The sequence below is a fragment of the Tupaia chinensis genome, unplaced genomic scaffold, assembly GCF_000334495.1.
Source record: "Tupaia chinensis unplaced genomic scaffold, TupChi_1.0 Scaffold000010_1, whole genome shotgun sequence".
NCBI classification, from domain to species: Eukaryota; Metazoa; Chordata; class Mammalia; order Scandentia; family Tupaiidae; genus Tupaia; species Tupaia belangeri.
Window position 1 is genome coordinate 691,490 of NW_006159440.1, and position 14,724 is coordinate 706,213.

General features: G+C 43.3%; 1 long non-coding RNA gene across 3 annotated transcripts in view; it reads left to right on the top strand.

The window, feature by feature from the left end:
* LOC102497856 (uncharacterized) overlaps window positions 1–14,702 on the top strand; it is a 28,967-nt gene extending 14,265 nt beyond the window's left edge. For 2 of the 3 annotated variants that reach the window (XR_001369604.1, XR_333184.1), the window contains 2 exons: window positions 2,726–2,836; window positions 9,229–9,389. This is a non-coding gene — a long non-coding RNA (uncharacterized LOC102497856). Of the gene's footprint in view, window positions 1–2,725; window positions 2,837–9,228; window positions 9,390–14,345 lie in introns of those variants that run through there. The other variant, XR_333185.1, reaches the window with a different exon arrangement.
* Window positions 14,703–14,724: the final 22 nt, after the last annotated feature.

The following is a 14,724-nucleotide window of genomic DNA, read 5'->3' on the forward strand; positions in this document are numbered from 1 at the left end:
GAACCGCAGTCGACTACGTGGGAGTCCAGCGACATAGCCATTATGCTAACTGCTGGTCCCAGGCTCCATCTTCTTAATACATCTTTCAAGGAGCAAAAGGTTTTAGTTTTGGGGTCTTTTAGAAAGAGATTTCTGCTATAGGGTGTGTGCACTCCAGAAAGAGAGAGACAGACAGAAACAGAAAAGTCATCCCCTAGTGGGGATGGCCATGCCACAATCCCTTCTCCTCCATTCTCCTCTTGGGATTTCGGGCATGCACACACACACACACACACACACACACTCATGCTCTGCATGAGTTTTAAGCTGTTGGGTCTGGGACTCGAACCGTGGTCGACTATGTGGGGTTCAGTGACGTAACCATTACACTCTCTGCTGGTCCCAGGGTTTTAGTTTTGACAACGCCCAATTCATCGGTTTTCTCCTCTTATGCATTGCGCTTCTGTTGTCAACTCTGAGAACTCTTCACCTGGCCCTCAGTCCCGAAGACTTTCTCCTATTTTTTTCCCCTGAGCATTTTCTAGAGTTATGTTTCTATTTAACTGTGGAATCCATTTGGGATTAATTTTTGTATGTGAGGTCTTCAAAAAGTTTATAGAAGATGAAAACTTTGGATTTAAAAAAATTTTGCACCAAAATAAGCTCATACTTTAATTCTATTTTTTTCCTATGAATTTAAAAAATCTGCTTATACACAGCGTGAGGTTTAGGTTCAAGGTTCATCCATCTTGTGATCTGTGGATATCCAGTTGCTCCAGCAACATTTGTTTAAAAAACCACCCTTTCTCCACTGGACTCTTTTTATAACTTTGCCAAAATCCTGTGGAACCCATTTGTAGGTTCCTGTTTCCGAGTTCTCTACTCTGGTCCACTCATCCACGTATTTAGATTCTAGGTGCTTTGAGAGCCGATACTTTTTTTTTTTTTTTTAATAGTGCCTTTAGTATATTACTTTGCAAATAGCAGCATCTGACTCAGTGCCTGGCATATAGCAGGTGTTGAATAAATTTTTGTTGAAAGAGTATTAAGTGCCTTAGATAAGTTAATTAAATCAAGCCAGCAGGTAGCATGGTGATTAAGGTCCTGGATCCCATGTGGTTCAAATCCCGGACCCGGCAGCTTGAGAAGCACGCCAAGCATGTGTGTTTGCGCATGTCTAAAATCCTGACAGGAAAACAGAAGAGAAGAGATCCCAGCACTGCCATTCCCCCTGGATGGTGATTTCTTACTTTCCTTCTCTCTGCCTGTCTCTGTCTCTCTCTGGTGAGCATTTATACCCTATGACAAATATCTTTTTTTTATTTAAGTGAATTAAATTATTGCTCAGTTAATTTTAAAACTTTGAGCGTCAGACTTCTGTGTGCTTGCAGCCTCAGCCTGGTAACAACCATTCCCCAGGCCTCTTGGCACAGAAGCTAGAACCTCCCACATCCTGCACACTCTGAAGGCCTCTTACCCCTGCAAGAGTGTCACCCCTCCCGCCAACTCCCTCCCCCCAGCATGCGCCCAGGCCTCTGCCTTGCTGGTGCTGGCCTCCACTGCCCCCTGTACCTCCACACCTCGAATCTCTCTGGCTGATCCTGTACCCCACCCCCACCAGCACTCTCTCTCTCTTTCTTTTTAGAGAGAGATTTTTTTGCTATAGTGGACATATGCTCACCAGAGAGACAGAAAGTGAGAAATCACCCCCAGGGAGGATGGCCGTGCTGCAATCCCTTCTCCTCCATTCTCCCCTTGGGATTTTGGGCACGCACGCACACGCTCCTGGTGTGAGGTTTAAGCCACTGAGCCCAGGATTCGAACTGCTGTAGGCTATGTGGGAGTCTAGTGACATAACCATTACACAATCTGCTGGTCCCACCCCACCACACTCTTATTGATGGTCCAGCAATTCCAGACCAGGTCTGGTATAGTGATATAGCCAGCCTGATCCTGGCAGTGCACTCACATCTAGTTCAAACTACACCTTCTCTCATGAAATCCATACCCCTTCCAAGTCCTGCCTATGGTGCTCTCCCTCGCCCTGGGGAGCCAAATAGAGCTTCCTTCTATCTTCCTTTTTTTTTTTTTTGTGGAGAGGTTTTTGCTATAGGGCACGTGCGCTCGCCAGACAGACAGAGAGACGTAGAGACAGAAAGTGAGAAATCACCCCCCAGGGGGGATGGTCATGCCACAATCCCTTCTCCTCCATTCTCCTCTCGGGATCTTGGGCACGCACGCACATGTGCCTGGCGTGAGTTTTAAGCCACCGGGTCCGGGATGCGAACCTTGGTCAACTACATGGGAGTCCAACGACATAGCCATTACGCTAACTGCTGGTTCCCAAGCTTCCTTCTATCTAATAATTGTTCTTTCATCGTACTTAATACTTTTTAAAAGTGTACGTACTTCTTCTATGAGTGAGGGAGAGAGAAAGACGGTTATGTATGTGGTGGGAGAGAGAGCCACAGCAGGGTCTTCATGCCATAATCTACCCCCACCTCAGCCAGCCCCAGAACATGGATGTGTGTGCACCCCATGTGTTCAGAGATGTCTCCCAATGCAAACCTAAGCCCTCCTCGTGGGTCAGCCTCCAGAGGGGTGTGTCATTATAGCACCGTGATCTGGCGCCCATAAGTAATCATTCTTCCTGCTCAGTTCCCCGTTTAGCCTACTGCTCCCTGGGTAGCCCTACCCCTGTCTGCTAGGCACCTGTGACACTGAGTCTTCCTTCTTCCCTGTGCAGCCCTGCGCAGTGCAGACCTCCAGGAGCTGTAATTTACATATCGGCAAGAATGAAGTCAGCCCGTTACAGTGGGAAGAACCAAGACTTTGGAATAAAAAGACCCAAGATTAAGTAAGTTTGGCTCCTATCATTTATTAGTTGAGAGATGTTGCAAAAGGTACTGTGCTATGAGCCGTAAGAAGAGAACAATTGTGACAACCCTAGTCGCCGCTTCAACGTGCTCATTAAATGGGGTGATGCCTATGAAATATTGGGTTGTCGGGAAAGTCCTGACGCATTTTTGCATAGAAAAACAGAAAACTGTATCATGACTCTCCCAAAGACCTAATATTTTGTTCAGTGTTGTATTCTAAATAGTCATCAGTTCCATCTAACCTTAAGATGAGTTAAGGAATGAAAGGCTGCAATGCCTGCTGGGTACTTCTCGGGCGTTCAGAAGAGTGGCGAATTTCTTCTGAAACTATACCACAGAGGCCAGGTCCTCGGCAGGGCATTGCAGCCAGGCCTGTCTGTCTAATAGGGCTGCCTCCTTCCAGAAAGACCTTCCCAGACAGGCTCTCCCAAACAGGTAAAGTAACGATTCTCTATTTTACTCTAAAAACAAGGAACGGGAAACTGAATATAACGGAAATATTATTAGAGAAAAACTGCTATGTTCACATGATTTAATAAAGAATCCTAGCCATTCAGAAAGATGAAATAGTTAAGGATCCAAGCATGTGACAGAGCAGAATTAAGTGAAATGTGTTTTTTTTTTATTTTTTAAATTTTTATTATCATCATAATCTTCTTTATATTACATTGGATTACATATAAATTTACAGTGTATTACATTGTTTTTTCAAAAGGGAATGCCATGCATGTCAGTCAGTACAGAGACATTAATCTCCCCACTTCAACATTCCATATCTTTTCTGTTTTCCCCAATCATTATTTTTATTATTCTAATTATTTTTATAAAACAGTCAATTGCTATTTCTCGTTTTGCTTGTAAAAATACTTTGCCCATCATGAAATACTTCTCAGACCAATCCAGTTGAGAATACTATACCTGTCATCGTCAACAGTTAATAAGCCCTATCTGTTTCTCACTAACGTCCTGTCTCTCTATTGTTCACTTGCTATCTTTCTCTATCCTCTTCTCTTCACTTACCCCATTCCACACTGTCCTATTCTCATTAAGTACCTTCACTGTTTTCATGTCCTCCGATTTTTTGCTCTCTATTATAGAGTGCGGATAGTCGGTATATATTGAGTGGATACATACCATATCTTTCTTTCATAGCCTGGCTTACTTCACTCAGCAATAGATCCTCCATATCTGACCATTTTCTATCAAATTCCAGGGTCTTGTTATTTTTTATGGCTGAGTAGTATTCCATAGAGTATATATACAATGTGTTTTTAGAAAAAAAAAATTTGAGTACAAAATAATTGTTGTAAAAAAAAAATGAGAAATCAGATCTTGGCAAGTAATTTTTAGAACCTGGTGATTGAAGTAAATGTGAAAGAAGAGTGCAAGGAAAGAAAGAAGAAACAAAGAAAGAGGAAAGAAAAAAGATGTAGGAAAGATTGCTCAAGAATTTCTGAGACAACTTGAACCTGGCTATAAAGTGCTCAGTTTGTATTTTACATACACAGTTAATAGGCAGAAAGTTTAATATGCTAATGAACAACATAAAAAGAAACTTCCAAATTGCAAATACAATATGCTATTTAGTATTCGGTATTAGGATACTTTTTGGCAAATCATTGTAGAAAGTGTATTAAAAGTATTTTCAACAGAATTATCTGAAAATAGCACTTTGTTGAAAGATGAATTTAGTTGGACATGTCATATTTTCACCCTGACTTAAATTAACAGGAAAATAAGAATGCAAAGACTTTTGTTTGTCTAATTTTGTTTTTGTTTTTAGTATGCTGTAGGGTATGTGCACTCAGCAGAGAGAGACAGAGAGAAAGTGAAAAAGTGCCCCTACCCACTCCCTGGAGATGGCCACACCCAAATTCCTTCTCTTTCTCTCCCTCCTTTCAGAATTTTGGGCATGTTCACATATGCACCTGACATGTTTTTCAAGCCTCTGTGTCCAGGACTCAAATTGTGCACTCAGCCATATGGGATCTAGCTGCCTTAACCACCACACCATTGGCTGGTCCCCAGCGTTCATTTTTATTTCATGCATGTATCTGATTTTCTGAGCACCATTCGTTGAACAGCTATGCTTCCCTCATTGAATTATCTTGGGATCTTTGTTGAAGATCAGTTGGTCAGTGGGATTTATCCCAGGAATCCAAGAGTTATTTATTCAACATACAAAAATCAATCAATGCAATTCACCACATTAATAGAATAAAGGAAAACAGGGACCAGCAGTTGATGTAATGGCTATGTCGTTGGACTCCCATGGCTACGTCGTTGGACTCCCACGCAGTTCGAGTCCCCAACCTGGTGGCTTAAACTCATGTCAGGCACATGTGTGTGCATGCCCGAGATTCGGAGAGGAGAATGGAAGAGAAGGGATTGCGGCGTGGCCATCCCCCGGGGGGTGATTTCTCGCTTTCTGTCTCTCTGTCTCTCTCTGCCTTTCTGGTGAGCATACACACCCTATAGCAAAAACCTCTCCAAAAAAAAAAAGAAAGAAAAGAAAGGTAGTGTCATTTTCATATTCATATAAAGGTAGTTTTGCATCTTCATTTCCAATTGGATATCTTTTTTTAAAACTATTTAAATTGGCAAGCTGGTCCCAACACTATCTTTTTAAAAATAATTATTTTATTTAACATTATTATATTTTTTATTTCTTTATAAATGTTAGAACCAGCTTGCCAATTTCACTAAGAAAGTTGGCTGGAATTCTAGTTGGGATTTCTTCTCTAACTATCTTTAAATCTATTTCTCTCCATCTCTACCACAACTCTGATAGAAGCTGGAGTGAGCCGCAGTCTACTGACTGGTCCATCTCTCTTCACTTCACTCCCTCCCTGATCTTCCTTTACCCTGAAGATGGAGTGGTCATTTCAAAATAGGTATCTGATGGCATCATCCACTTCAATGGTGTCTCCTTGTTCTTGTTAAAATATTTAACAACTAAGACTGTACAGGTACCAACCCATCCGAACAGGTACCAGATTTTAGAGCTACATTTTATTTATTTTTTTTAAGAATTATTTTATTGGGACCAGCAGTTAGTGTAATGGCTATGTCACTGGACTCCCACATAGTTGACTGCGGTTTGCGTCCCAGACCTGGTGGCTTAAAACTCACACCGGGCGCGTGTGCGTGCGTGTCCAAGATCCCGAGAGGAGAATGGAGGAGAAGGGATTGCGGCGTGGCCATCCCCCCTGGGGTGTGATTTCTCGCTTTCTGTCTCTCTGTCTCTGTCTGTCTGTCTGGCGAGCGCATGTGCCCTGTAGCAAAAAAAAATAATAATAAATAAATAAAAATTATTTTATTTATTATTATGTTTTAATTTGACCAGAGAGTGATATATATATAGAGAGAGTGTGAGAAAGCAAGCTGCCAGGCCTGGGACTCAAACTGCTCTTGGACATGTGGGAGTTCAGCACTTTAACCACCACACCACCTGCCAGCCCCTCAGAGCAACAGTTTTAAAAATCCCTCTATCATTATGTGAGATGTTACTATTCCAGCTGCGGATCATGAGGAAGCTTAGAGAGGGCTGAGTAGCTGGGCTACTGTGTGTGAGGGGTGGGGGAGTACTGAGCAGTGCAGCAGCTCTTCATCAGCTGGTATAGACACGTACTATCTTAACAACGGCACGGCCATATCCCTGCACACCAGTTAGGGCCTTCTGCTTCAACGCTTTCTGTGGGCTGGTGTTGGCCCACTTGCCCAGCTTTATCTCCTTTTCTCCCTGCTCCAGCCACACTGGTTTCACATTCCTTGCAAATACCTCACTCCCATCCTAGAGGGAGTTTCCTCTGTGAATGTCTTTCTTTGCTCCCTCACTTTGCTAACTCCCATTATCTTTTCCATCTCTCTCTCTCTCTCTCTCTTTTTGGAGAGGTTTTTGCTAAAGGGTGCATGCATTCTCCAGAAAGACAGAGACAGAGAGACAGAAAGCAAGAAATCACCCCCCAAGGGGGACGGACATGCTGCAATCCCTTCTTCTCCATTCTCCTCTCAGGATCTTGGGCATGCACGCACACGCACCCGGCATGAGTTTAAGCCACCAGGTCTAGGACTCCAACCATGATCAACTACATGGGAGTCAGCGACATAGCCACTATGCCAACTGCTGGTCCCCACTCCCCCACTTTTTTTTTCTATCTCTGTTTTAACAGCAGTTCCTTGGGAAGCTCTTTTTTTTGTTGTTGTTGCTATAGGGCGCGTGCGCTCGCCAGATAGACAGACAGAGACAGACAGAAAGCGAGAAATCACACCCCAGGGGGGATGGCCACGCCGCAATCCCTTCTCCTCCATTCTCCTCTCGGGATCTTGGGCATGCACGCACCCGCACCCGGCGTGAGTTTTAAGTCACCGGGTCCGGGACGCGAACTGCAGTTGACTACGTGGGAGTCCAGCGACATAGCCATTACGCTAACTTCTGGTCCCGGGTAGCTCTTTTGATTCCAAGGAGGTAAAACCCTCCTCCTTTTTAGCAATCAGCAGACTACATTTACAGGTGTGTTTATGTGACTGCTCATGTTTACATGTATATTTATGTGACTGCGCTGTTAAGCCGCTCTTGGAAGCTCCAGGAGGTCAGGGATCATCTCTCTTTTTGCTTATCATTGTATCTACAGTGACTGACACATAGCAGGTGGCTGACAAATATTTGTTGAATAAATAAATAAGTAAATAAACCCAATACTTAAAACAAACCAACAAACAAAAACATTTTGCCAGAGGGCACGTGTACTTGCCAGAGAGAGAAAAAGGTGAAAGGAAAGTGAGAAAGTACCCCACAGTGAAGAATGGTCTTGCTGCATCCTTCTCCTCCATCTCTCCTCCCTTTTGGGGTTTTGGGCACACACACATGCGCCTAGTGCGTTTCTCAAGTCACGGGGTCCACATACCTGGCCATGCAGGATCCAGCTGCTTTAAGCCAGTGCTTTTTTGTCAAGCTCGTTTTTTCTGAATGGCCCATTTGGCTAATGGCGTTATCTACCAGGTTGCTCTAGGAAGAGAAATCGTTCTAGATTCTTCCTCGTTTATTCCACCACTAAGATGGCCCCCAGATCTAGTCAGTTCTGCTTCCTGAATCTGTTCCTGCTTACACTGCCTTCTCCACGCTCCTCTCCTTGTCTTGTTGTGCCTTTATCTTATTCATTTTTTAGACTGCTCTTTTTTTGGGGGGTGGGGGGGAGGATGTTCTTTGAATCCTATTAGGTACTTCCTTGTGTGAAGTCCTTCCGGGTCAAGTCCAACGTCCCTCGTGACCAGGTTCTGGCCTTGGCGCCCTTTCACTGTACATTTCCTGTGCTCTCGAATTCCTTTAGTGGGAATGCGCAGCCCTGGAAACGGCCCACGTTTCATTCATCTCTATTCTTAGAACCCAGCCTCATGTCTGACGCGGAAAGGGCAAACAAACAACTGTTTGTGGGATTGGTGGAAGTGAACAAGACTTATTTTTGTCTATTGGTGCTATCTGTTACAACGAAGCAGTACAGAAACACCGTTCATAAAGATGACTGCAAGTTGTTAAGAAATGGATGACGTTATACTTGTAAACTTTTATAATACCTATTGGAAAGTATTCCCATGAGAGCGATTGCAGTTCTTAAGGTTTTAATTCTCAAAGGTATGGTGTTCAACTGCTTTGGAAAGTGAGCTATGCAAAACCACATCCCATAAATCCTTGAGAATATCAGGACAATTTGCCTATGGTTTTAAAATATTGTGTTTCCCTCTGGTTAGGGATGGGTGAGAGGAGATTTAGAAACATTTGTGAGTTTGGCCTAGTCTTCCTTAAGTTCCACGTTGACTCTATTTTTTCCGTTCTTCCATATTATCATCATATCAGAAATAAGCAAACATCTAATTACTTTTTATTTTTAAGAGAGATTTTTGCTATAGGGTGCTTGCCGGAGAGACAGAGAGAGACAGAGACACAGAAAGCAAGAAATCACTCCCCAAGGGGCATGGCCACACTGCAGTCCGTTCTCCTCCAGTCTCCTCTTGGAATTTTGGGCACACTTGCACACACACCTGGCGTGAGTTTCAAGTCACCGGGTTTGGGACTCGAACTGGGGTCTACCATGTGGGAGTCCAGCAACATAACCATTATGCCATCTGCTGGTCCCATAATTACTTATTTTTATTTGCTTCTCTGAGAGATGGTATTTGATATTAAAATTAAATTTAGGTTGGGGCTGGCAGGCAGCATGGTGGTTAAGGAACTGGGCTCCAACATGGCTGACAGACTCAGTGGCTTGCTTTCTCACTTTCCCTCTCTCTGGTCAAATTTTAAAAATATGTAATAATAAGTAAAATTAAATAAGTATTTATTTTAATTTTATATAATTAAAATTAAATTTAGGTTGAAGAATGGCCAGAGATGCCCATAGACGAAAGTGTGTGTGAGTGGACGTGAAATGGGAAGCGATGGTGCCAACAGGTACCACCATGGATGCAGCCTATCTAAGGGGCCAGATTTCCACCTGTGGAAAGCAGGTGGCCTACCAAGACTGAGAAGTAAGAATCAAGGGAAGGCTCCAGCTATATGGTATAAATCTTTTTCCAACTAGTACACTCTAATCAGAAGCCGAATGACATAATTTTCCAACGCTATTTTAGTGAGGGTGGGGAGTGGTTAGGGGACAGCTGTAGTAGGAAGTCTGAACAAGACACTATAATTATAGCATTCGCGACTCAACTCGACTTGACGACTTTTTCTAATGTGTGCTGTGAACAAGTAAGATGATTAAGTGGTCATTGTCTCAGTTTGTTTAGCACAAAAATGACGGTCTCCAAAGGTAGGTAAAAATAGTTGTCAACTGTTTGCATACTGACTTTCAGATTCAACTTGAAAAGTCCCCTTGGGGTTAGTGTCCAGCCTTAGGATCTGTCCTAAGAAACCGGTGATCTTTCACCAGCAGCCAGCATGAGATGTCGGAGTGGTCAGGCCATCCAGTATGAAGCTATGAAGTTACCAAGTCTGGCCAGCTTCCCTACCATAGCCAGTGAGCCAAAGAGAGAATGGTTACTGAGACTTTTTATTTATATGTGAACTTTCATATGTTGTTCCTGATGTGTACAAAATTTGATTTAATTTCAACAGGGCCTGACTTGCATTTTACCATTACACAATCTCTGTGAAGATTTTTTGAAGGGCTGGCAGGTGGTGCGGTGGTTAAGGTCTGGACTCCCACATGACTGACCATTCTTTCAGCCCCGGACCATGGGGCTTGCTTTCTAACTTTCCTTCTCTCTCTAGTCAAATACAATAATGATAATAATAAAGAAAGTTGAACAGATAATTGTTTAAAAAAACCCGGAAAGCTAAATTTGCATTATCCATGCTATTTCAAGGTGAATAAATCATTTTCAGTTACTCTCCAGGATTTAGAAGTATCCTTTAAACGTTACTTACATTACATTCTGGTTACCATGGTTTTTTCATAAGATAAGTAATTTTAATAGTATATTGTTACCTTATGTCCAGTTTTCATATCAATACAATAGTCATCATTTAATGTTAAATTCTATAAATGTTTAAATAAATTACATTAGAAGAAAAGGTAATATATCTTCAAACCTCATTACTTCTTAATTATTTTACTACATTTTATTATTGATAATCTTTTTAAATTTTTATTTATTTATTTTTTAAAGAGGTTTTTGCTATAGGGCGCTTGCACTTGCCAGACAGACAGAGAGAGACAGAGAGACAGAAAGTGAGAAATCACCCCCCAGGGAGGATGGCCACGTCGCAATCCCTTCTCCTCCATTCTCCTCTCGGGACCTTGGGCACGCACGCACATGTGCCCGGTGTGAGTTTTAAGCCACCGGGTCTGGGACTTGAACTGTGGTCGGCTACATGGGAGTCCAGCGACGTAGCCATTATGCTAACTGCTGGTTCTGATCATCTTTTTTTAAAGAATTTTTAATTTGAACTTTATTTATTATTATTATTATTATTATTATTTTCCAGTTTGATCAGAGAGAGGAAAAGTGAGAAAGGAAGCCACCAGGTCCAGGACTTAAACTGCCGTCAGCCATGTGGGAGTCCAGCACCTATAACCGCCGTGCCATCTGCCAACCCCATTATTGAAAATCTTGAGGTTGTTTACATTTATGTGCTATGGTAGACCCAGCTCGGTGTAGGGGCCACACTGGTAGCTTGACTCTGCCATGGTGTGAATACTGACACGTGGAAACTGCAAACATTACAAATGAAGACACCCCTCCCTGGAGCTGGCTGATAACATTTGCCACCACACCCATTTCAGTTCACGTGGTCCAGTACTCTGAGCACAGGCTCCAACCCCAGAAGTGGAGGCATGAGTGACCCCTCTGGGTTGCTAATTTAATCGGATGGAAGCTGGTAAGAGCTTTCTTGTCATCAGAGAGAGATTGGTTGAGAAGGAAGCAAAATGGAAAGGTGGAAACCGATTTTCTTAATATTATTAGGTTGTTGGGAAAGTCATTTTCCTATGCAAAAATGCGTCATGACTTTCCTGATGACCTAATATTATTTATTTCGTTCATGATAGAGGCAGAGAGGAGAGAGAGAGCGTCCTTCACAGGGTTCATCATGCCATGATCCCCTCCCGCGAGCCCTCCAACTTGTCTGGATCTTGGGCATGTGCACCTGGTGTATTCTGATTGACTCAGGATCTAAAACTGTGATTGACCATGGGGCTTCATATACTGAGCTCAGGACCCTGCTACCTGCACCATCGAGGGTGGGTGGGAACATATTCTCTTTATTTTTAAAATTTTATGTATTTGTGTCTTTTATAAATGAGAGAGTCAGAGAGAGAGAGAGAGAGAGAGAAACAACACTCCTAACAGGGTCCTGATGCCATGACCCACTCCCAGCCTTCGGGCATCCCCAGATCATGGGCAAGTGTGTTCCCAGTGCTTAGGAATATCTGTAGATTTGACCTGGAAATTTTCCTGTGGGGCAGCCTTGAAAAAATGTTGTGTTTTACAAAATGGTGTCACTATCTGGCCTAAGATTCTTTTTTTTTAATGCCAGAGACAAGGATGGGGAGAGTGGAAAGCACCCTCCCCTGGGGCCTGATCATGCCACAATCCTTTTCCCTCCAACTCTCCATCCTGTTGGCATCTTGGGTACACATATGTGCCTGGTGTGTTTTTCGAGCTACCAGGGCTGGTACTCAAACTCTGGCTGGCCATGTGGGATCAGGCTGCTTCTGTGCAGTGCTTAACCACTGTGCTACATGGCCCAAGACTCTCAATGACGTCATGTAACATCTGGATCTAACCTTGTCTGAAGCGATTGTATTCTAGACTTTCAGTTACACAGCCAATCTTTTGCCTCCTGTTTTAGTCCATTTTCTTTTGCTATGATGGGAAACCACAGGCTGGATAATTTATAAAGAAAAGAAGTTAATTAGCTCACCATTCTGGACACGGGGCAGTCCAAGGGCATTGTGTTGGTACACTGACGTTATCCAAATCACTCCCTCATTGACAACGTGAATCTGTTCAGGAGAGCTCACCCTCATCACCCAATCACCTCTCTTTAGGCCCCACCTTCCAACACAAGAACTTAAGGGATATAGTCAAACAATAGTGCTCTCTATTTTTGATCGCAGCCAGTCTGAACTAATCTTCTGTAACTTGAAACTAAGGAGTACTTTTTCACAATAAAAAGGTTGTTTTTTTTAAGTGATTTTTTGCTATAGGGTATATGCACTCACCAGAGAGAGAAAAAGTGAGAAATCAACCCCACCCCGGGGGGTGGGTGGGTGGGATGGCCATGTCACAACCCCTTCTCCTTTATTCTCCTCTCAGGATTTTGGGCACACATGGTCACAAGCCCAGCGTGATCTTAAAGGCTCTGGGTCCCAGAATTGAACTGTGGTGGACCATGTGGGAGTACAGCACTTTAACCGCTATGACACCTGCTGGGTCCAATAAAGATTGTTTTTAGGTCCAATAAAAATGTTTTGTAAAAATCATGTTGGGGTTTGGCCCTGTGGCCTAGTGGGTTAAGAGAGCTGGATCTCACATGGCTGACCAGAATTTGAATCGCAGCTCTTGTGGCTTGAAAAACATATAGGGCACATGTGCCCCAAATCCTGACAGCATGGAGAGATGGAAGAGAAGGGATTGAGGTGTGGCCGCACCCACTAGGGGGTGCTTTTATCCTCCCCTCTCTGCCCCTCTGGCTCATGCAAGCCCCTCTGGCAATTGAAAATAAAAAATCACTTGCTGAGCAAAGCCATGATTGGAGACGGTTGATGCTCGGGATGATTGTAACTGAAGAGATTTTCCTGGCAGAGCAAATGTGTGTGTTAGCAAAATGACTAAATTCCTGGGCCTTTCCTAGTTATCTCTGGGTGGCTGGGTCTTTGAACATTTCATCTGTTTATTGACAGCTGCGCTTGACAAGGTTGTCGTAACTCTCAACGTGGCATGTGAGAGGAGGAAGATGGCGCTGTCTGGGGGACAGCTCTGTGGCACAGAGCCCGCACTTGTAATGACAATAGGTATTAAGCTAGTTTGGCACAAACTAGCCAAAGTCCGTGTCGCATGTCTTCAAAAAGTGATAGGGCTTTCAAGTAAGATATTCTGTGAGTCAACAAAATGTGTGTGTGTGTGGGGGGAGGGAATAGAAAGCAACTATAAATACCAGAGACAATGTGGGAGAAGGCTGGGGAATGGTAGAAGGAATCAAATGATAAATAGGGAATCAAAAAAAAATATATATATATGAAACAAGAAATGGAAAATTATTTGTTGATAATATGTATGATTAAGCTACTATACAGCGTATTCACGTTTTGTATGCTGTGATGATGTTCAGTGGATAAATGTAAAGTAAATTTAAAAAAAGTGATAGGGCTTAGGGGAAAAGAAAGTCAACCCAATCATGAAAAGAGCCCTGAAATATGAATCAAAGATTTGTTTTCTTTTCTTCTCTTCTCTTTTCTTTCTTTTCTTTATTGAGAGGTTTTTGCTATAGGGCATGTGTGCTCACCAGAAATAGAGAGACAGAAAGTGAGAAATCACCCCCCAGGGGGGATGGCCACACCTGAATCCCCTCTCCTCCACTCTCCTCTCCGGATCCTGGGCATGCGCACGTACACACGCTGGGAGTGAGTTTAAGCCACTGGGTCTGGGACTTGAACCGTGGTCCACTACATGGAAGTCCAGCGACATAGCCATCACTCCAACTACTGGTCCCAAGATTTGTTTTTCAATCCAAATTCTTCAGGTCTTTAGACAAAACAGCTCACTTCCTAGGCCCCGGTTTTCTTTCCCAGAGAGTGAGAACCTGAGGCCAAGTGATTCCAGTGAAAGCTTCCACTTCCCACATTCTCTGATGCCATAAACATCTGCATTCCTGAATATTCATCTCAAATTTGCAAACATTTCCTCATCGATTAAGAACTATGATAAATATTTGGATCAATTGCCACATTTCTAGAAAGGCTATATTTTTCACCCTTTGGACCGCAGAGAGAGCGGAAAACAACAGGAATAAATGACCGAGGACTTGACCCTGGGAGAAGACGGAGAAGAATGAGACCCCATGCAACGTTTACTGTGGGGGCAGGAAGCGACATTTACTGTGGGGGCAAGAAGATCTTGTCGAGTTCATGCTTCAGCTTCAAGCCCTTGCAACGCCAGCCTGTGATCACAGGTGCTAATTAAATTAATAAACGGCCCTGTGTTCGAACATGTGCCCCACACCTGCTGTGTCACCAGGCGCAGTTTGTTGCCTGGTGTGATTGGAACGGTTTCACCACTTAACGAAGGCAAAAAGAAAATAACAGCAAGCAGGAAAAGCCGAATTCTAGCCAATATGTCCCTAATTTCCCCCCCCCCCACAATGCCT